At 40.9% G+C, this 23,862-nt stretch overlaps 1 long non-coding RNA gene and 1 pseudogene across 1 annotated transcript in view; one reads left to right on the forward strand and one right to left on the reverse strand.

Annotated features, from left to right (window-relative positions):
- Nucleotides 1-23,862, reverse strand: part of LOC134947640 (uncharacterized) — a 78,747-nt gene that overhangs the window by 23,364 nt on the left and 31,521 nt on the right. The gene's annotated exons all lie outside the window — the stretch shown is intronic.
- Nucleotides 18,927-19,045, forward strand: LOC134950063 (5S ribosomal RNA; annotated as a pseudogene).

The following is a 23,862-nucleotide window of genomic DNA, read 5'->3' on the forward strand; positions in this document are numbered from 1 at the left end:
CTGCTGCTAATATATAGACTGGTTGATAAAGAGATAGTATACTCGTAACTAGTATGTATGTATAAAGAAAAAAAAAAAAACCACGGTTAGGTGGTATATACAATTATGGACGGGCTGCCGAGTGCCGACACAGAGGTAGCCACAGCCGTGAACTACCGCACTGTACTGTGTCTGCTGCTAATATAGACTGGTTGATAAAGAGATAGTATACTACTAATATTATATATACTGGTGGTCAGGTCACTGGTCACTAGTCACACTGGCAGTGGCACTCCTGCAGCAAAAGTGTGCACTGTTTAATTTTAATATAATATTATGTACTCCTGGCTCCTGCTATAACCTATAACTGGCACTGCAGTGCTCCCCAGTCTCCCCCACAATTATAAGCTGTGTGAGCTGAGCACAGTCAGATATATATATACATTGATGCAGCACACTGGGCTGAGCAGTGCACACAGATATGGTATGTGACTGAGTCACTGTGTGTATCGTTTTTTTCAGGCAGAGAACGGATATATTAAATAAAACAAACAACTGCACTGTCTGGTGGTCACTGTGGTCGTCAGTCACTAAACTCTGCACTCTCTTCTACAGTATCACAGCCTCAGGTCAATCTCTCTCTCTCTCTCTCAACCCTAATCTAAATGGAGAGGACGCCAGCCACGTCCTCTCCCTATCAATCTCAATGCACGTGTGAAAATGGCGGCGACGCGCGGCTCCTTATATAGAATCCGAGTCTCGCGATAGAATCCGAGCCTCGCGAGAATCCGACAGCGTCATGATGACGTTCGGGGCGCGCTCGGGTTAACCGAGCAAGGCGGGAAGATCCGAGTCGCTCGGACCCGTGAAAAAAAACATGAAGTTCGGGCGGGTTCGGATTCAGAGAAACCGAACCCGCTCATCTCTACCTTACACATATGCCGAATACTATTGTACAACCAACCCACTCACACACAGCACTCACACGGCCGTTTACACTGTGACCTCTGCCTCTGCTTGGATACAGATGTGTCATCATAAATCTTGCCTCAATACACCATGCAGCAAGAGATGCCTGGCATGGGTCAGCTGGCAGTTCTGCTAACTTGGAGCACCTTTTTTTGATGTAAATGCATGTTATTTGCATTGCTATGTGCCTAGGATTCACAAGCAGCTTCTGCTGTTTAAAATTATATGTGGCATGCCTATATTCTGTGTGCGACTGTGGCTGTATCTGCATACGAAATGCTACACACAGGATATAGGCATGCCGCATATCATTTTAATCAGCAGAAGCTGCTGGTGCCACTAGGCATTTGCCTAGTTTGCCTAGGGCCGGCTCTGTGTGATTCCTCTTGCTTAGTGGTGTTGCAGCCTCTGGGGCCTTTCAGAAAAGGTGTGTTTATACTGACAGATCATGTGACAGTTAGATTGCACACAGGTGGACTTCATTTAACTAATTATCTGACTTCTGAAGGTAATTGGTTGCACAAGAAGTTTTGAGGGGCTTCATAGCAAAGGGGGTGAATACATATGCACATGCCAATTTTCACATTTTAATTTATAAAAAATATTTTTTATATACATTTTTCTCATTTCACTTCACCAACTTAGACTATTTTGTGCAGATCCATCACATAAAATTCAGATAAATTTTTTTTTAAATTAAATTACAGGTTGTAATGTAACAAAATAGGTAAAAAGCCAAGGCAGATGAATACTTTAGCAAGGCACTGTAAATCTGTTTTGCTGAACCAAGAAACACAACCAGTAATTATTCAAACTTCACAACATCATTTTGAAAGAATTGTCTGTTGGATATTGTTTATTCTCTAAAGTTTCCCATGGTTATTGGAGTGCCGTGGTTGGCAAAACACGTCAAATTGATTCATTGAGATAACCAAATCATAAAGTGTTTTGCAAGTTTCTATAGGGAGATTCTGCCACTATATAGGATTTATGATTGTACAATAGAATTTCCGCCTAGTGTCAAATGCCATTTGGACATATACATTTTCTTGTGCAACCTGAGCTGCAGACTTAAAAAGAGAATATTGATGATAATTTGGTAAGAAATTTTACAGTTCACTGAATGCAGTTACTTTAGGAACAGATATCCGTTGCCATTGATTTCTAAATTTGAGCATTTAAGAGGAGCTAAAATATGTATTAAAGTTGATCTGATTAATATCCAAACAGGTGATACATGCTATTTACAGAGCACAAATCACAGAGCTAGACTACAACTCCCAATTTATTATCAGTTATTTATATAGCACACACATATTCCGCAGGACTTTACAGAGAATATTTGGACATTCACATCAGTCCCTACCCCAGTGGAGCTTACAAGCTATATTCCCTACCACATGTACACTCACAGACATTCGCGCTAGGGTTAATTTTTTTTGTTGGTATCCAGTTAACCTATCAGCATATTTTTGGATTGTGGGAGGAAACCGGAGTACCCGGAGGAAACCCACGCAAGTACGGGGATAATATACAAACTCCACACAGTTAGGGCCGTGGTGGGAATTGAACCCATGACCTCAGTGCAGTGAGGCAGAAATGCTAACCATTACACCATCCGTACTGCCCTAAGCAATGCACATCTAAGCTGTGCTGTACTAGAAACCTGTCTGTCATGGTGTTATTGGTGATGAGCTATAACCATACAGTACATAAACACAAGAGGTGAAAAGGGGCCTCTATAGGATTAGGGGCCCTGAATCTTAAGCTTCATTAGTTTCATAGTAGATCTGCTCCTGCCTGACTCAGTTCATACAGTTTTACAAATGACAATTTCCGTACAGAATATACATTAATACAACATGTTATTTTGGGATCAGATCACGTGATGGATTCCAAAACCTATAATAGAGATTGTCGTGTGTGTTCCCGGAATAAGGCATTTCATACACAAACATGTGGTTGTTTAATCCGCTGCCGTGCATTCAGATGCTTGGAGAGATATTTCTTTAGATTTCATTACAGGTCTTCCAGTTATAACGGTTTTTCCACTATATTGGTGTTTGTGGACACTCAAAACTCAGATACTTAGTATCTCTAACTAAGTTGCCTACTGTTCCTCAGACAGCTCATTTGGTTTTAAAGAATGTGTACTGTACAGGCTTTATAGGAGTACAGATTCTATTGCTACAAACAGGGATCCACAATATACTTTTCAATTTTTTAAGACATTTTGTGAAATTTTACAAATAAAATTCTCTACAGCTTCAGAGAAAAATAATAATAATTCAAGTTGTCTTTGTCATTACCATGCACACACAAATGGCCAAGCAGAAACAGTCAATGCTTGGAACAGTATTTGGGAATTTATTGTAACAATCAACAAGCTAATTGCACAGTGCATTTTTTGAGAATTGTGGTTATCATTGCCTATTAGGATCTACCTTCAGTTTTCACCCTGCAAGCTTCTATCTGCCCATTTAGATCTGCTTAGTTCTCACCTTGCTCTGTAAGATTACATCTGCCACTTTGGACCTGCCTTCTTTCCCTACTCTGCAAGTATCCATCTGCCGATTCATGTATGTCTTCTGCCGTTGCTCTGCAAGGTTTCATATGCTTGTTAGAATTTGTTTTCTGCCCTTGCGTTGTATGCCTCCATCTGCCAATGAGTATATGCTTTTCGTTCAAGCTCCACGTGTTCCTACTGGCTACTTATTGTAATGCTGTGTATTATGCTGGAATCTGGTATCAATGCCACTACACATTGGTGCTGTTGAACTAAGGGCTTAATTCAGACCTGATCGCAGCAACAAAATCGTTCTCTAATGGGCAAAACCATGTGCACTCCAGGTAGGGCAGATATAACATGTGCAGAGAGAATTAGATTTGGGTGGGTTATTTTGTTTCTGTGCAGGGTAAATACTGGCTGCTTTATTTTTACACTGCAAATTAGATTGCAGATTGAACACACCTCACCCAAATCTAACTCTCTCGGCGCATGTTATATCTGCCCCGCATGCAGTTCACAGGGTTTTGCCTATTAGAGAAAAATTTTGCTGCTGCAATCAGGTCTGAATTAGGCCCTTGGTATTGATTACTGACCTAATTGTTATAAGGTTTGTTGCGGCATGCAAAACAACAACAAGATGGAAGCAAACATAGAGAAAGAGACTCATTGTTTCTCATAATATTATCATATTTTAAGAGTTATATTTACAGTAGGAGTCTTAAGGAGGTTTACACTTTTAGCACTAAGAATACTGATAGTCAAAATAATAATAATAAACTCTGAAAATTAACATGGATTATAAATGAGGCTCAGAGAATTATGCCACATGGAAGTTCGCTATGGAAATGCAGCTTAAACTAGAAAGACTTTGGAAGATTTCTGCTAATCTAGGTGAAAGTCCTAATTCTAAGGGAGTAGATTGCATCATGGGTGTCATGCTCTGGAGTTTTAAAACCATTTTCTTACCTCTGCAGTATTTGTCCCAGCTGGCGCTGAGGTACGCTCGTGTTGTGACCGCACTTCACTCCCGGATTATGCAGAGGTCTGCCTGTGCTACATATTGCTCCCAGCTGGCTATGAGGTCTGTCTGCACTGTGCCCGCTCAGCGCTCTCCATTTGGACATGGAAGCAGCTCCCTGTAGCACTTTGCGCTCAGTGTGTATACACAGCGTGCTAGTACTCACGCTGCTTACCAAAGTTCCCTCCAAAACCTCAGTATGGGCACAGCCATGTTGGACTCAGTCACTTGACTCTCCTCCATCACTCAGAGCACTGTTCCCAGACCAGCTGACCGTAGCATCCAATCACCAAATGCTCAGCCCTATAAATTCCATTTTCTGACTGGTTCAAATCGCCAGTACAATGTAGCTTCTGCTGAAGTTACAGCTCTGTGCTGAGCTCCTAGGTACTCTGTATCTATCTGGTTCCAGTCCGCCCAAATCTAGTTCCAGCCTGGTGATGCAAGTCTTCAGTTACCACTGTGTTACAGTCTACTTCTACAAAAGACTTGTTCATTGTCACTCACCGGTTCCAGTCTGGTCACCTGGTCACCCTCCAGTTCCAACCTGGCCAACACCGGTTCCATTTTGGTCACAACCTGCTTCCAATCCAGTCACCATCTGGTTCCAGTCCAGTCACCATCTAGTTCCAGTCCAGTCACCATCTGGTTCTTGTCCAGTCTACATCTGGTTCCAATCCAGATCAACATCCAATTCCTACTCTACTGCAGTTCCAGTATTAATTAAGTTATCTTCCCTGTCTCCATCTTCGGGCTAGCCATCACTAGAACTCCAATGACTCTCATCTCTCATACTACAGTACCTACAGCTCCACTGCCTCCTCTCTCTCCTCAATCCATGAGGAAGAGCTGGATTAAACCTCCCAGCTTCATTCACACCTCAGCACTGCAGTTCAGACTTCAGCCTCACACACCTGCCCTAGCCAATCCCAACCCTCAGAAATGACAATAGTGACCATATGCTTCAGTGTTTACTCCACAGTTCACATGAAATTGTCAACATATGACATGTGGATAGCCCCGGATACATGAATACAGAGGACTCATGAGAAGGATAAATTTAAGGCATACACTGTACAGTACCAAGTGGAGTGAATGCAGCAACATGCATGACTGCTGTACATTGGGCCAAATTCAGACCTGATTGTAGCCGTGCAAAATTTTGCACAGCTACGATCAGTTACTCAGACATGCGGGGGACACCCAGCGCAAGGCTAGTCCGCCCCGCATGTCAGGCCCTCCCCCCCTCCCCACACAAGTATAAAAGCATTGCACGGCGGCGATGCTTTTGTACCTGAGGAGTAGCACCCTACCAGTGCAGCTCCTGCGTGCTGGCAGGGAGCTACCCATCACTGTCCAGGTCGCAGCAGCTGCGTATTATGCAGCTGCTGCACGCCTGCATTACCCAGATCGCACCCCTAAAACGGCGGCCAAATGCCGCCGGCCTGCCCCATCCCGCCCAGTGACTGCCTCTGCCTGTCAATCAGGCAGAGGCTATCACAGGGCTGAGATGGCCATCGGCTGTCTGGCATGCGCCGCTGCACTGCAGCGCCCGCGCATGCGCAGTACAGACCTGATCGGCAGCTGTGCGAAAAAGCACAGTAGTGATCAGGTCTGAATTAGGCCTATTAACAGAATGATATTTCTATACCATTTACATCTATAGGAGATTAAGTTGATCACAAGGAGGTTGCAGTGGAATTGCTACAGAACATATAAATTGATTTCCTGGTAGTAGCTCTAGAATCTAAAATGACTAAGCTCACAACAGAGATTGGGGGTAATTCCAAGTTGATCGCAGCAGGATTTTTGTTAGCAGTTGGGCAAACCCATGTGCACTGCAGGGGAGGCAGATTTAACATGTGCAGAGAGAGTTAGATTTGGGTGGGGTGTGTTCAATCTGCAATCTAATTTGCAGTGTAAAAATAAAGCAGACAGTATTTACCCTGCACAGAAATAAAATAACCCACCCAAATCTAACTCTTTCCGCACATGTTATAGCTGCCTCCCCTCCAGTGTACATGGTTTTGCACAGCTGCTAACAAAAATCCTGCTGCGATCAACTTGGAATTACCCACATTGTGAGGACAAAACAGTTGCAGTACCAAGAACACATCCCAGTTGAAGTACTGAGAATAATGCACTACACACACAAAAGTACCAAGCCTAAGACTTTCAACACTTGGAACCATGAACAATCACCATGCATCAGCAAACATACACTGAAGAAAAGTATAAGCTGTCAGATGTGAAACTAATATGTATTCATATTTACAAAAGCACCAAAGCTAGGTCATCTACAAGTGAAGCAGAGATAGAGGACATGAGAGATGAAATTTATCAAAGTCCTATTGGAAGTTTAAAATATGCCTTTGTAGCAACATATGCACTGAGTCAGGTGAGTCAATTTGCTATCAACCCAGGGAAGCAACATTTGAGAAGTTTAAAGTAACTCTACTGTAGTACCTATTGACAACTGAGGGTGTATACACACACACAGTGTCGGACTGGGGCATGTGAGGCTGGGAAGCAGTCAGGATCCCGGCTGTCAGTATCCTGGCAGTCAGAATACCGATGCCGTAATACCGACCCTATTCTGAATGCCTACACCGGCATCCAGAATGGGTGCACCATCCCGGTGCTGGAATACCAACAGCCGGATTTGCGAATGAGGACAGACCGCGGCGCACCACAGGTAAGCAGGGGGAAGGGGGGTAGGTTTAGGATGCGGTATAAGGGTTAGGCTGTGTCCTGGAGGTTAGGGTTAGGCAGTGGGGAGGAGGGGTTAGGGTGGGGGATATGTAGGTACTGTACTGTGGGGATATCATTGAATAGGAAAGCTACGAAGAAAATGTGATAGGTTCTGGAATTTGATATGCTTGCCTGAATAGGTGAGTTTTCAGGGAATGCTTGAAGGTTAGAAGACTAGAGGAGAATCTTATTGTACGTGGTAGGGCATTCCACAGAGTGGGTGCAGCCCGCAGAAAGTCCTGTTATCATGCTTGGGAGCAAGTAATGAGCGTGGATGAGAGATGTAGATCTTGTGAAGAGCGAAGGGGCCGGGTTGGGAGATATTTTTAGATAAGCGAAGAGATGTATGTTGGTGTAGTATGGTTATTAGCTTTGTATGTAAGTAACAGTATTTTATATTGAATATGGTAGAATACCAGTAGCGAATGGAGGGACTGACAAAGTGGGTCTGCAGACGATGAACGTCTAGCAAAGAATATTAGCCTCGCAGCTGCATTCAGAATGGATTGTAATGGTGAGAGTCTCTTAGTGATACCAGTAAGAAGACTATTGCAATAATCAATGCAGGAGATAATGAGAGCATGGATTAGGGGTTTACCAGTGTCTTGTGTAAGGTATGATCGTATTTTGGATATGTTTCTTAGATGCATGTAACATGATTTTGAGACAGATTGAATGTGGGGGGCAAAGGACAGATCTGAGTCAAGTATGACACCTAGACAGCGAGCTTGTGGTGTAAAGTTGATTGTAGAGTTCTCAACAGTGATAGAAATATCAGGTTGGTAACTGTTAATGGCCGGTGGAAATATAATTAACTCTGTTTTGGAAATATTAAGTTTGTGGTGGTGAGATGACATGCAAGATGAAATGGCAGAGAGGCATTCAGTGACCCGACCAAATACAGATAGAGACAAATCTGGGGAGGATAGGTAGATTTGAGTAATATCTGCATACAGATGATACTGAAATCCAAAAGAACTGATTAGTTTCCCAAGAGATGAGGTATAGATTGAGAAAAGCAGAGGACCTAAGACCGAGCCTTGTGGTACTCCAACTGAAAGAGATAGCAAAGAGGAAGTGGATTCAGAGAAACGGACGCTGAAAGAGTGATTAGATAGGTAGGATAGGAACCAAGAGAGGGCCGTGTCCTGAAGACCCAGGGACTGCAGTGTTTGTATGAGAAGAGAGTGATCAACAGTGTCAAAAGCAGCAGAGAGATCTAGAGAATGAGTAGTGAGTAATGGCCTTTAGACTTCGCGGTGACTAGATCATTCACTACTTTAGTCAGTGCTGTCTCTGTGGAGTGTTGGGAGCGAAAGCCTGATTGATGTGGGTCCAATAAGTTGTATGAGTAAAGAAAGTGTGTGAGGTGAGTGTAGGCAAGTTTTTCAAGTAGCTTGGAGAGACATGGGAGCTGAGAGATGGGACAGTAGTTTGAGAGAGAGTTAGGGTCAGAATTTAGTTTTTTCAGAATGGGAGTAATCACTGTATGCTTGAACAGTGAAGGAAAGATACCAGTAGAGAGAGAGATATTACAGATGTTAGTTAAGGTTGGGATGAGCACAGGAGACAGAGCTTTACTTATTTGTGAAGGTATAGGATCAAGAGGAGAGGTAGTAGAGTAGCAGGATGAATAAAGTGTTGATACTTCATCTTCATTAGTGGGATCAAATGAAGAGAAAGTGCCAGAGGGTTCAGGTAAGGAATTGAGTAGATCACTGGTTGAGGAAGAGCATACCATTTCATCTTGGATCTTGTCAAACTTGTCCTTGAAGTAGGAAGCAAGATCTTGTGCCTATATAGTGGCTGGCGGGTTGGGTGAAGGAGGGTTGAGAAGTGATTTAAATGTATTAAAAGTCGTTTGGGGTTAGAGGCTTGAGCAGAGATGAGAGTTTGGAAATATGTTTGTTTGGCAGTGTCCAGAGCATTAAGATAAGAATGGTAGACAATCTTATATGTGAGGAAGTCACTTGGAATACGTGAATTACGCCACTGGCATGCAACTTTACGTGACAGTTTTTGTAGGTGTCTTGTTACTTTAGAGTGCCACAGTTGACATATAGGTCTACGTGTAGTGTGATGGGTAGATGGAGCCACTTCGTCAAGAGCTATCTCTAGAGTATGGTTCAGGTGTGATACAGCCATCTCAGGAGAAGTGAATGCAGAAATTGGTGAAAGCTGTTGTTGCAGTGAGTTGGAAAGTTCCTGAAGATTAATTGCATTAATATTTCTGCAGGTTTGAGGAGGATTGGAGGATGTCAGTGGCACTGAATTTGAAGTATTAGAGGAGAGCATGCAGGTGATTAGGTTGTGATCTGAGAGAAGGAAAGGAGTGTTAGTGAGCATAGTCTGGTGAATACTAGATCAAGGCAGTGGCCCTTCTGATGAGTAGAGGAGTCAGCCCATTGTGAGAGGCCGAGAGAGGAGGTTAGAGAGAGTAGATTGGAAGCATGAGCAGCAGATTTTGGACTCAATAGCAATATTTAAATCTCCCATGATAATGGTGGAGATGTCAGAGGATAAGAAGTGAGGGAGCCAGGCAGAAAAAATCATCTACAAATTGTTTGGGTTGCCAGGTGGGCGATAGATAGCTGCAACACGCAGAGAAAAAGGAGTGTAAATTTAGATAGAATGTACTTCAAATGATGTAAATGTGAGTGATGGTACCTGTTGTAGAACTGTGTATGCGAAAGATTGGGATAGTAATAATCCAACCCCACCTCCTTTACTGTTACCAGGCCTGGGGGGGGGGGGTGAAGTGGAGACCACCATGGCCTATATTTACTAATAATCCGAGTTTGACCGATTTGTGTTTTTTTTTTCTAAGTCCCAACACAGGAATTCACTAAGCACAAATCTCGGCAGTGTTTGGGCTATTCGTAATGGTTTTAACGGCAAAGTTCAAAAATAAGAATGAATAGACCATCGGTCAAACGCGGCTGTTATTTCATACAACACGGATATTCACTATTCATTCGTATTTGGGTGTTAGTCTCTGAGTGCTCAATTACGGTCGTATTTTTTTGCGATTCGTTAAAAAAAGCTGCAAAAAACCTGCTTTTTTCAGGCGTGTTTACATGTGTTGCAACTAACAAATCACTCACACCTGAATTAGGATGCCTATAAAAGGATCTTAGGCCCATTTCAATCCACCAATCCTCAGAAATGGCAGTAGGACTGTAGGCCAGTGATCTTTTGTGTGCTTTGGGATTCCTCAGACTCAGACATCAGCCTGTAAGTGACCAGGGCCAAGAAACTGAACATGGCCAGCAGGTTGTACAGGTTCCACGGAGACTGTGCAGGCCTCGTTTTTTAGGGGGCGTTTAAACTTGAACGCATTGTCTGATGATACGGTCATACAGATGTTCCGTCTAAATCGTAACAACATTTTCCGTCTGTATGACCTTGTCAAACTGGGCCTAGACCCTGAGACAGCACGCTCTCGCTCTGTCTCAGGCCTGCACAAACTCCTGGCTGTGTTGCACTTTATGGCTACTGGCAGCTTTCAGGCTGTGTCTGGGGATGTCATAGGAATCTCACAGCCCTCATTTTCTAGAATATTAACACAGGTGATGTATACCTAACTACCTCCTCTGTTTTTGGTTGGTTTTAATTACTCAGTGGCCAGTTCTGTCCTAAAATCTCATGTTTAATTTTCTATCAAATATACACACAGGTGTTGGCTGTTTTGCAGCCCCACATCAATGCTTCAATCTGCTTCCCTACCCAGGAGTCTCAGTGGCATGTGTCAGGGTAGATTTCTATGAGCTGCCTGGCATGCCCAATGTGCTTGGAGCCATAGATTGCACACACATTCAGCTGAGACCACCTAGGGGCAGGCAGCACATCTATACTAATCGTCATCTAGAGCACTCCACAAATGTGCAGGTGGTTTGTGATGCAAATCTCAAAATAATGAGTGTTGTTGCTGGTTACCCTGGGGGCTGCCATGACTCCTTCATCCTCAGTCAGTCATCCCTCTTTGATAAGTTTGAGGACGGACAAATGCCAGATGGATGGCTGCTGGGTATGTAATTTTATATGTGTAGGCCTGTGTCTACTTTGTCCAAATACAGGGGCAGATGTATTAACCTGGAGAAGGCATAAGGAAGTGATAAACCAGTGATATGTGCAAGGTGATAAAGGCACCAGCCAATCAGCTCCAATATGTAAATTATAATTTAGGATCTGATTGTCCGCTGCCTTTATTACCTTGCACATATCACTGGTTTATCACTTCCTTATGCCTTCTCCGGGTTAATACATCTGCCCCAGTGTGTTACTTATGTGTTGCTGTATCTTAACATGAATCACGTTACTATATCTGTCTTTTAGGTGATGGAGGATATGGCTGTTTCTCTTGGCTTCTAACTCCATTGTCCCGACCTGATACCCCTGCTGAACACAATTACAATCATGCACATAAGTCCACGCGGAATGTGATAGAAAGATGTTTTGGTGTGCTGAAATCTAGGTTTCGGTGTCTGGATAAGTCTGGTGGCCTTTTGTTGTATAGTCCCTTGAAGGTGACTCAAATTGTGTTCTGCTGCTGCTTTCTTCATATCATGTGTTTGCAACAACATCTGCCACATGTTGAGGAGGAGGAGGAGGATGAAGAAAGCAGCCAGCAAGCAGAGGAATTAGAGACATCTGGTGATACTTGGATTACAGATGTAGGGAGGCAGGTTAGGCAAGACCTCATAAATCTTTATTTTTAAGGTAAGTTTTGTTTGCTTCTTTCATTTGTTGTGTAAGCCTAAATATATGTTGCCCCATTTTTCTTTTAAAAACCATTACTCAGAATGTGTCTGTCTCCTTGAAACAAAACAAATCTCCTATGCAAAACAAATGGTGCATGTGTATTGTGTTTATTTTAAAACTCAGAACAACAGATTATGAGTGGCATGCATGAAGTCTGGATAAGAGTTATTAAACTTGCACTGATAATTTATTACAAGCACACATAATCCACATAATAATTTACTTAGTATTTTACTTTATGATTGTGTGTAACGTCCTAATGCACAGGTTCTCAAACTCGGCCCTCAGGACCCCACACAGTGCATGTTTTGCAGGTCACCCAGTAGGAGCACAGGTGTATGAATTACTCACAGACACATTTTAAAAGGTTCACAGGTGGAGCTAATTATGTCACTTGTGATTCTGTGAGGAGACCTGCAAAATATGCACTGTGTGGGGTCCTGAGGACCGAGTTTGAGAACCTGTGTCCTAATGAAACACTCCTCCACATATAATATGTTAGCCTTGAGGAATACATGTGTCCCTATGTGTGATGCTCCATCGTATTTAAGGGACACAAACTTAGTATCATCCAATATAATTTATTTCATAATGTTTGCTGCAGTAAACTTGCTGATTTGTAAGTCAATACACAGTTTTCCACATATATCCATTATTATACACATTATTTGTGCTTATTAAAAAAAATTCCAATTTCTTTGTTTCTGCATCATGTATAAGAAACTGATTACTCATTTTTAACACACACAAACATGGCCTAACAATAATGACATTCATTTTGGCACTGAATTATCTAAATTCGATCACAACATATTAGGACCTTTTTAGCCAACTCAATTGTGTTATTCTTGTAATGTCACATAGAGAAGAAAGGTAAAAGAGTTAACAATCAAATTGTAAGTTGTATTGGTCATGGATGAATCTGCATGGCTGCCAATTAGTCTGCCTGCAGGATATGCGAATGATTGGAATCTAGAAAGAGTAATGGTTAGAAAAAAATCAAGTGGTCTTGTTACTGCATGCTAAAGACATTCTGCATGGCTGCCAATTAGTCTGCCTGCAGGATATGTGAATGATTGGAATCTAGAAAGAGTAATGACTAGAAAAAAATCAAGTGGTCTTGTTACTACATGCTAACATCAATGTGCAGATCAAATAACTTTGTCCTCCAAAAAAAATCAAAGATGTGAAAGAATAAATGTGTTGGCAAAAATACTGTTGTTGTTTGTAACACTTATAATTAATGATGTTCAACAAATTGACAAGGTGGTGTTATATATATATATATTGTGACAAACCTACACTTACTAACTGTGTTTATTTTCTTCTCTATACAGAGATCGGTGTATCTATTTTTTATTTATTTGGGGTTGGCTGCTTGGACTGGCCTTTGCCTTTATCACTGTTGTGTTGGCGTGCTCTGGTGGAGCGCCTTAGTGGTGAGGACACTGGCAATAGAATAGGAGTAGTCGTACCAGAACTGCTGCTTGGTTGCTGATGGTGCTGGGATCTGAGTGTTTCATTGAGGTTTGTGAGGGTGGCATTAAGTTCACGTGTTGCAGCATTTTGATTCTCTAAAATTCTGGTGATAGATTAATTGATCATTTGATTGTTTTCTAAGATGTTGATGTAGCTTTGCTGTTGTCTGTGCTGTTCTTCCATTATGCGTTGTAAGTTGCCCATGACATGTGTAATGTCTGCACGCATGATTTCCATGGTATTGGCAATTCTGGTGGTTGGTTCATTTTGGCGACTGATATTTCTGCGGATTCTTCTGAGGTGAGCTGGTAGGTTAGCAAAAATTTGGGTCTGCCTACGCAGGCAATCTTGATTAGTGGCCTGCTGTGTACTCCAACTGTCCCAAAACACTTGATCAGGGCCTTGTGCTACTGGTGTTGTTGGCTGTGTTGTGGTGGTGGAGTGCTTTGCTGTGGTGGTGTATTCACAGGTGCTGGGTGGCTGATTCCTTGGATTAATGGCTGCATTTGTAACATGATTGTCTCATCCATGTCACTGTGTTGACAGTTATCAATCATTCAGACAAAACCCTCACTGATGACCATATCACTCTCTTATCTTAAGGCTTATCCTTCTCGCCTACACAACCACTTAATCGTTTTCACTGGGAAAAGGATCTAAAACTTTTTGGGCGGAAACTACTTCTCAGAAAATTATTTTCAATACGTCAGGAATCATTGCGGACAATCGACACAGAACACAATTTAACAGATGAATCACTCACCACAGAAGAAATAGAGGCCCTAGCAGCACTTGAGGAACTTCAAACTGGCGAATTTGATACTAAGGATATACCTACGAGACCTCAATGTAAGAAAAAATCAACCTTTTTTCCTCCTGAACATATTTCACCTGAAACCAGAGTATTTCAAGAATTAGTAGCTCGTGACCTAGATAAAATCTATACCAAGTCCAAATCTAAACCATTTTATGGTGACAATCTGAGCAAAATCGAAAGAAGAACCTTGCGAGAAATACAAGCTTGGTCTGATATAGTGATCAAGCCCTCTGACAAGGGGGGCAACATCGTTCTTTGGCCTAAATCAATGTATATTATTGAAGCAATGAGACAACTGGGGGATACACAGTGTTACAAACAAATAACGTTTGATCCAACAGACAACTTTAGGATCGCCCTCAATAGGATTTTAGATCGGGCATATTCTCAAGGCACTCTAACCAAGGAGGAAACAGAGTACTTAACGACCATAAAACCAAAAATACCCAAACTATACCTTCTACCGAAGGTTCATAAAATAATTTCTGTACCACCAGGACGACCAATTGTATCGGGACAAGGCGGAATTCTGGAAAAACCGAGTACCTTTTTGGATCTGCACCTACGACAACATGTGTTAAATACACCCTCGTATTTGCGGGACACAACAGACGTACTTCAAAAATTACATGATGTCCAACTCGATGACAACCACCTGCTGGTTACACTTGATGTGGAATCGCTCTACACCAGTATTAAACATCACATCGGCATAAAAGCAGTAAGATACTTTCTTGAAATGGCCGACAATAATGATTTCCATGACCTGCTAATTGAACTACTGGAATTCATACTAACGAGGAACTATTTCACATTTAACGACAGGTTCTACCTTCAAACTCGCGGCACAGCGATGGATGCGGCCTGTGCACCAACATATGCAAACCTGTACCTAGGTTGGTGGGAGAGGGAAATTGTGATGCATCCAAATAATGAGAAGTACACTCGGCATGTAGTTGCGTGGTGGCGCTACATTGATGACATTATCCTGATATGGGAAGGTGACAGAAAATTATTACTAACATTCATTGAGGAACTAAATACCAATGAGAACAATCTCAAACTTACACACCACATTAGCAAGGACTCAGTATGCTTCTTAGACATTCTGATCTCCAGAGCACCCAATGGCCAGATAGAAACCAAACTGTTTTGCAAAGAAACATCCACAAATAGTCTCTTACATCAAACTAGCTCGCATTTCCCCCCGACAGTGGAAAATATCCCTAAGGGTGAGTTCTTATGCTTGAAAAGGAACTGCTCAGATTCTTCAATCTTTCAGCAGAAAAGCATGGAATTAACAACAAGATTACGAGAACGTGGCTACAGTCACAGGTCTATTAAAAAAGCCAAATGGCACACCAGCCAGATACCGAGGGACACATTGATCTTTCCACATACAGCAACTCGCAAATCTTTGGAACAAGATAACAAGCTCAGATTTGTGGGCACTTTCTGCAGAGAGTGGAGGGAGATACAGGAATCAATCAACAGACACTGGCCAGTCTTACTTCTAGACAATGACCTAGCAGAGACCATAGGACAAAAACCTTCCATGAGTTGGAGAAGGTCCAGAAACCTTAAAGACAAACTCACTAGTAGTCACTTTACCAAGAATCCCAAAAAACAACTAACCGTCAAGGGCTCCTTACCATGTGGAAATTGTAATGCATGCCCACACATGGTCAAGACATCTTCTGTTACTGATCGATATGGAGAAGAAAAACCAATCAACCAATTTATCAACTGCAATGCAGTTGGGGTTGTATACTGCATATCATGTAGTTGTGACATGAAATATGTGGGCATCACTACAAGAGCCCTAAAACAACGCATTTTGGAACACATAGGCTCTGTGAGAAATGCATCATCCGATATTCAAAAAATGAAAAAATTAACGTCAGTGGCACGCCATTTTCTCAACCATCATCAGGCCAACCCCAAAGAACTTAAAGCCTTTGGCCTGGAAAGAGTGAGCTTAGGAATACGTGGAGGAGACTTGATGCAAGAACTGCTCAAACATGAATCCGAATGGACATTCAAACTAAATTGCCTTGCACCAAAAGGCATGAATGAATACATCAATTATGGAGTTTTTATTTGATGTCTTTCAGTATATCCACATTTTGGTTTCAAAAACCTTATCCCCCCCCCCCTTCCTAATTTTTCTCAATTTCCTGTCCCCCCTCCTTTTCCCTCCCCCTCTTCTTCATCCGTCTCCATTCACCTCATCTGCCCACCCAGCTCTTCCACCTGCTCCCTCACATTCACACAAGCTATTACAACCCTTACATAAACCCACAAAGCACTCTCTCCTAATATTAATCTATAATTTCCACACCTTCTCACCAACATTCTTCTTATTCATATTCCCTCCTTTATTAAAATCCATTAACATGGCATACTATTTATAATCATACACGATTCTTTCCGCACCTACACGGTTTTTACCTCCACTCATCACATAGGCACTTAGTAATCTTAACAAAATAACAGAACTCCTCATACTGAGATGCACTCAGCATCCCCATTTTCTATACTTTGTCCCTTCCCTTTCCTTTGTTTCTAAAGAATTTAAAATGCAATTTCATTGAACCTAATATTATTCGGCTGCAACCCTATCATCATGTATAAAAAACTTGTATATTCTCTATATATAATTCTCTTTTACTATTAAATTAGTAGTTTATTTACTTATAAAATTATCTATTTTTTCTCCCCCTCTCTTTCCTCCCGAATTAGCCACTCACAATGATAGATTTACAATGTATAACCAAAGTATTTTACGCTAATCTTCATTTCAGCTTTAATATCATTATTTTACCTATTTTATGGTTACCTAGCAACCAACCTAACATAAACACTATCGCTTGGTCATTTTCCAAACCTGTATTCAGGTTGCACACAGTATTTCCTGTTTCTTTCAAAACAGGAAGTGACGCAGACAGATATTGCCAGTATAAGGATGCTCCGACGTCACTTCCGGCCACGGAGCTTCCACTCTGACTGTGACCCCGTTATCAGGACTACTTATTGTGTATTCCCACACCCCCCTCTAAGTCTACCTAATTATTCCCAACATTATATGATCCCTAACTTAGCCGCACACAAAATTCATAGATGATGGCCCCGTTAAACTTCCGGCCTTGGAAACCGGAAGTGACGCGTCAATGCCCAGTGACGCACCCCCAAGAAGTCTGGTGATCTAAGGACTTCCGGTCACGGAGCTGATGCTCTGATCTTGGCCCCAGCATCCTCGTTTTAATAAAACTTTCCTCATCTAATTGTATTCAAAACTTGAATCCCCAGTTAACCACACAGACTTTGTGGTTAATATGCGTTAACCAAATATGTTGATTCAGGTTGCACACAGTATTGTCTGTTTCTTTCAAAACAGGAAGTGATGCAGACAAGTATCGCCTGTATGAGAATGCTCATACGTCATTTCCGGCCGCGGAGCTTTCACTCCGATTACGATCCTGTTATCAGGACTACTTATTGTGCATTCCCACACCCCCCTCTAAGTCCACACAATCATTCCCAGCCCTATATGATCCTTTATCCAGCCGCACATAAAATTCATAGGTGACGGCTCTATTAGACTTCCGGCCTTCGAAACCGGAAGTGACGCATCAATGTCCAGTGACGCACCCCCTAGAAGTCCGGTGATCAATGGACTTCCGGTCACGGAGTTATTGCTCCGATCTTGGCCCCAGCATCCTCGTTTTCTAAAAAACTTTTCCCTATGTATTTAAAACTTTAATCCCCATTTAACCAGATACTTATTCTGTGGTTACTATGCATAAACCTTACTTCCGGATTTTGAGACCAGAAGTGATGCGCAGGATGTTCATTGACACCATATTATTCACGTCTTCCTCCTCCCTATGATTGGTCCTTATATCTAGACCACCCCCATTTTTGCCTTAAATAGACTGTCTTCCACCACTTCCTCACACTGTGAACAAGCCACCTTCCGGTGAAACGGCCGTCTGTGTTTAGTGGTGCTGAGCAGTGCACGGCTCAGCCCACTCACCTCCTGGTATAAATTATCTATGACAAAATATAAATTATCTATGACAAAAAAATTTTTTGTCACTTAATTGTTTAAGATTTGTTTAATCTGCTATTTATTAATATTTTTTATAATGTTAAATGTCTAACGCTCCTAAAATGTTTTCCACTTTTCATCTTCATATTTTCAAGCAGTGAAATTTAAATTATATTGATTACGTATGCTTATGGGATATCTCTAATATCTGACTTCGATTTATCTTCACTGCACCCTAAAGCCACCGCGAATAAGCGACAAATTCTTCCTTCTTTTTCTTAAATTCCTGTTGATAGGACTTAAGATATCTGTGTAATTTCACACTTATATTCATTAGGCCCAGACAACCCACCTCTCTCATCCAATGTCCGCTATATAAGATTTATATATGACAGTGGACAGCAGAAGACGGGCTCTAAACCTATATGTTTCCTAGATTCTATTTTTTCAGTACTTTCTCATCCTGATGCCAGTATACAACTACTCTGCAATGCAAAAGCAACAGAGAGACTGTGCACAATAATGGACAGCAGAAGTACTCCTTCTGGTATATGCCAATAACCATACACCATTGCATTCACAATCTATGTGATATTACTGCCATATTTCACTGGCTACGCCCAACCTCGCCTGATCTTGGAAGCTAAGCATTGAACAGCCTGATCAGTACCTAGATGGGAGACTGCTAGGGAATATCAGGTGTAGTAATAAATACCTCTGTATTCATGTGAAAAGCAGAGGGGTTGGAGCAACCTTTGACCAATACCGATTTCTTATCTATATTCCTCTCTTCTTATTCAATTAATTTTTTTCTGATTATTCTTTATACCCAAAAAGTTATTGTTTTCTCATTCACTGCACTTGGTCATCATAAATTTTAAAATAGCAGATTAACCTTTACCAGGACACATCACCACAATAGGCATTAACATATGGACTAAAATCTTAGTCAAATTTTATTATATCTAATGCCTATGTACCACAGGTTAACGAATTTACTACCCTGTTATGCTGAAATTTAATTTCTAATATTTTCACCCCAGGTGTCACTGTCACCTTTAATAGTCATATCAATTGAGATTGTTTACTCCTAATTATCTTTTTAGTGAGAATCATTTCTCTTAACAATGAACACAAGTGGAGAAAGACTATAACAATTCTATGGCCTTCTCCTATAGTGTCATAAATATATATATGTGTGTTTATCTGTGTACCATAATTTTACTTAGATTCTAATTAAAAGTTAAGTTTTATTTTTCAAGCGTGCCCCAACACAGAGTCTCTCTTTTTCTTTGTAACTTTGACATGTACTATTGACTCTGGGTGCACCACCAACAACAGTAACTCCTTGATTACCGATACAGGCATTTCTTATGCTTATGCACTGTTGGTTCACAAGGGACAAATTTTATAAGAGCCCATTGTTAAGAAATCTCTATAGCCCTGTGCGGCACCAAATTAACCTTCTTTCTGATAATTTATTACAAGCACACATAATCCACATAGTAATTTACTTAGTATTTTACTTTATGATTGTGTGTAACGTCCTAATGCACAGGTTCTCAAACTCGGCCCTCAGGACCCCACACAGTGCATGTTTTGCAGGTCACCCAGTAGGAGCACAGGTGTATGAATTACTCACAGACACATTTTAAAAGGTTCACAGGTGGAGCTTATTATGTCACTTGTGATTCTGTGAGGAGACCTGCAAAATATGCACTGTGTGGGGTCCTGAGGACCGAGTTTGAGAACCTGTGTCCTAATGAAACACTCCTCCACATATAATATGTTAGCCTTGAGGAATACATGTGTCCCTATGTGTGATGCTCCATCGTATTTAAGGGACACAAACTTAGTATCATCCAATATAATTTATTTCATAATGTTTGCTGCAGTAAACTTGCTGATTTGTAAGTCAATACACAGTTTTCCACATATATCCATTATTATACACATTATTTGTGCTTATTAAAAAAAATTACAATTTCTTTGTTTCTGCATCATGTGTAAGAAACTGATTACTCATTTTTAACACACACAAACATGGCCTAACAATAATGACATTCATTTTGGCACTGAATTATCTAAATTCGATCACAACATATTAGGACCTTTTTAGCCAACTCAATTATGTTATTCTTGTAATGTCGTATAGAGAAGAAAGGTAAAAGAGTTAAAAATCAAATTGTAAGTTGTATTGGTCATGGATGAATCTGCATGGCTGCCAATTAGTCTGCCTGCAGGATATGCGAATGATTGGAATCTAGAAAGAGTAATGGTTAGAAAAAAATCAAGTGGTCTTGTTACTGCATGCTAAAGACATTCTGCATGGCTGCCAATTAGTCTGCCTGCAGGATATGTGAATGATTGGAATCTAGAAAGAGTAATGACTAGAAAAAAATCAAGTGGTCTTGTTACTGCATGCTAACATCAATGTGCAGATCAAATGACTTTGTCCTCCAAAAAAAATTCAAAGATTTGAAAGAATAAATGTGTTGGCAAAAATACTGTTGTTGTTTGTAACACTTATAATTAATGATGTTCAACAAATTGACAAGGTGGTGTTATATATATTGTGACAAACCTACACTTACTAACTGTTTATTTTCTTCTCTATACAGAGATCGGTGTATCTATTTTTTATTTATTTGGGGTTGGCTGCTTGGACTGGCCTTTGCCTTTACCACTGTCGTGTTGGCGTGCTCTGGTGGAGCGCCTTGGTGGTGAGGACACTGGCGATAGAATAGGAGTAGTCGTACCAGATCTGCTGTTTGGTTGCTGATGGTGCTGGGATCTGAGTGTTTCATTGAGGTTTGTGAGGGTGGCATTAAGTTCACGTGTTGCAGCATTTTGATTCTCTAAAATTCTGGTGATAGATTCATTGATCATTTGATTGTTTTCTAAGATGTTGATGTAGCTTTGCTGTTGTCTGTGCTGTTCTTCCATTATGCGTTGTAAGTTGCCCATGACATGTGTAATGTCTGCACGCATGATTTCCATGGTATTGGCAATTCTGGTGGTTGGTTCATTTTGGCGACTGATATTTCTGCAGATTCTTCTGAGGTGAGCTGGTAAGTTAGCAAAAATTTGGGTCTGCCTACGCAGGCAATCTTGATTAGTGGCCTGCTGTGTAGTCCAACTGTCCCAAAACACTTGATCAGGGCCTTGTGCTACTGGTGTTGTTGGGCTGTGTTGTGGTGGTGGAGTGCTTTGCTGTGGTGGTGTATTCACAGGTGCTGGGTGGCTGATTCCTTGGATTAATGGCTGCATTTGTAACATGATTGTCTCATCCATGTCACTGTGTTGCTGCTGTTGCGTCTGAATGCTGGTACCAGTACTAGAATCTGAAATTAGAACCATTTTGGCGTTAGTTAGACATATGTTTGAAAAATTTAAGCAAAGCAATAAACATGGAACACATGTATTTAAATGGTGCATTCAGATATCCAGCATAGCAACATCATCACTCAGAACTACAAAACAGACATATTCCTGTTTGTGGTAAATGTGTATGGTTGCTTCATTATTAAAACAAGCACATGAGTTGTATGGTAGATCAGACATACTCCACCATAAAAACACACTTAAAATCTTAATGTTTTGCCTTATAGTGTTTAAATCTGAAACTTAGTAATGTTTTGGCATGTTGGTGCCAATGTTACGACAAACACATAAGTTAAATTGAGGAAAATAATATTACTATTTGGCAAGCTTACACATGTGTTTATTTTGCAGCATCTTCAACACAATCTGCTGCTGTATGGCTGAAGTGGACATACATATCTTTACTGGATGTGGACAAGGCCATTTTGCTCAGAATCCATTTGATGTTTTTTTGTTTTCGGTAAGTATAGCAGATTTTGTGGAATTTAGAGTTAATTAGTCTCATTAAATGGATTATTATGAGATGATTCATTTATTTAATCAATACAGTTTCTTACTCACAATCAAGATGAGGGGAGTGTGGTTGGCGTCTTGGAGGTGTGACCAAAATTTAGAGTGGTGGTACCGAAGAAACTGTAGACAATCTTCGTGGCGGAGTAGACTGCTGTGGTTGTGATTGGACATCAGACCTTGCTTTCTTTGTTGCCACATGTATTTTTGTTTGGTGTGCTACAGGAGTCCTCCTTCTGCTGGTCAAAACTTCTTGGGATGGACCTAGGATTTAAAGTGTACTTTTGTTATGGCCATTCCTTTACAAACATAACCTATACTACAATGGACACTTTACCTGCTTCCGCAGCGTCATCATCATCAGATGTAATGGGAGAGACTGTAGGCCGACCAGTACTGCTTTTTTTCAACACTGTAAATAATGAAACAAATAAAAGAACTCATTTATTCATGCTATTGTTGATACATCCACCCATTATGTTTACAAACATTAAATCTTTCTCAAATGGATGCTTATTTATGTGTGCATAATTTCTGTACAAAACCATAAATGTTTTAAAAAAATACACACATTGGCCAATAGCCATATGCACTATGGAAAGTGCAACACAGGAAATAATGTACAGGACACAGGGGCAGATTTATTAAGCCTGGTGAAATGATAAAGTGGAAGGTAATAAAGCACCAGCCAATCAGCTCCTAAGTGACATTTTGCAAACCCAACCTGTAACATGGAAGTTATGAGCTGATTGTTTGGTAATTTATCAACTTCCACTTTATCTCTTCACAAGGCTTAATAAATCTGCCCCACAATTACTAATACATACACTAACTACCCAAAACACAGACATCTTCATTGAAAAATGTTATGTCATTAATGAAAGATGCAATATAGAAAATGCTCTGTGATGTGGCACTACAAACACACATTAGCACAATATGAGCCAAAAACCAAACCACATTTAAAAAAACCATCATAATAGTACAGTAACTAAGTCTGCAGTGTTGTGTCAGGGTACAAATACAGACTCTAAATGTACCAAAAAATAGTGGTTTTGTCTTAAACAAGATTACATACACTACTAATGAAATGACACATGTAACTGGCTTCAAAGCCACTTTGCACTACTCCAGCCTCTAACATGTCAACCACTGATTTTCAAACATTGCACATGGATAACTGAAATCAAAAACATAGGCCAACTTGCAAACTGGCAAATGTGCAAAAGGAAAACATTATTGCTGTACAATTCAATGACACACCAAGTCCAAACTACACATGGAAAATGTACTGTTAAAAAACCACATGACATACTATAAAGTGCTATGTTATATTGGCTTTGGTAAAAAAACAAACCAAAAACAATGTATTTGCTGACGCAAACATGAAGATGGGAGTAATATGCAATGTCTCATGACACACATTAACAAAAAACATAAAGACAGAAGTAATGGAATGGAATGATAAGACAAATACACATGCTCACCATCCTTCCTGGGCAGATCGGAATCACGGACATGGGTTGGAGGCACTACTTCAGGAGGTATTAAACTCTGCATGTGCTCCTCATAGTCCAGATATCTGGCAATATAGGGCTGTCCACCACAGGTTTTGCGAGCCTACTTCGCCTCCT

The sequence above is a fragment of the Pseudophryne corroboree genome, chromosome 8, assembly GCF_028390025.1.
Source record: "Pseudophryne corroboree isolate aPseCor3 chromosome 8, aPseCor3.hap2, whole genome shotgun sequence".
NCBI classification, from domain to species: Eukaryota; Metazoa; Chordata; class Amphibia; order Anura; family Myobatrachidae; genus Pseudophryne; species Pseudophryne corroboree.